Here is a 598-nt window from a genome sequence, read left to right on the forward strand (position 1 = left end):
CATAAGATTTAGCAGCCATCACCATAAAAGAGAAAAGAGCTTAGAATATGATATTCCAGAAGACAAAAAGATATAGGTTTATAACCAAGAAGAACTTACCGAGAAAAGCTGAGTATAATGCAAGAGGGGATTTTCCAAAAAGGGCTTTTAATAAAATAGAAGATTTCCAAACATTCCAGAGAAAAAGACCAGAGCTATGTCAAAACTTTGAAATACAAACACAAGAGTCAAGAGAAATATAAAAAGGTAAATGTGAGTGAGCAATCATAAGGGACTAAACACGGTTAAGATGTTTGCATTCTATTATAAGGAAATGATAAATGTGTGCCCTCAGAACCATAACATTATCAGAGGCCATAGAGAGAGTCTAGTTAAACAGAGAGCCTGGGAGTTGTTCTTTTATGTTTTCATGATCTTAAAAAAATAAAAGTAAGGGAAAGAAGAATATACTGAAGAAGGAAGGGAATGGAAGGTTAACAAAAATTAGCTCACACAATCAGGGTGCCCAAGTAGAAGGTTATACAAACAAGGAGGACGGGGTAAAGGAAGCAAGTATCACTTGAACTTCACTCTCATCTGAACTGGTCAAAGGAAGAAA

This window comes from Trichosurus vulpecula, chromosome 2 (genome assembly GCF_011100635.1).
Source record: "Trichosurus vulpecula isolate mTriVul1 chromosome 2, mTriVul1.pri, whole genome shotgun sequence".
In the NCBI taxonomy this organism is placed as follows: domain Eukaryota; kingdom Metazoa; phylum Chordata; class Mammalia; order Diprotodontia; family Phalangeridae; genus Trichosurus; species Trichosurus vulpecula.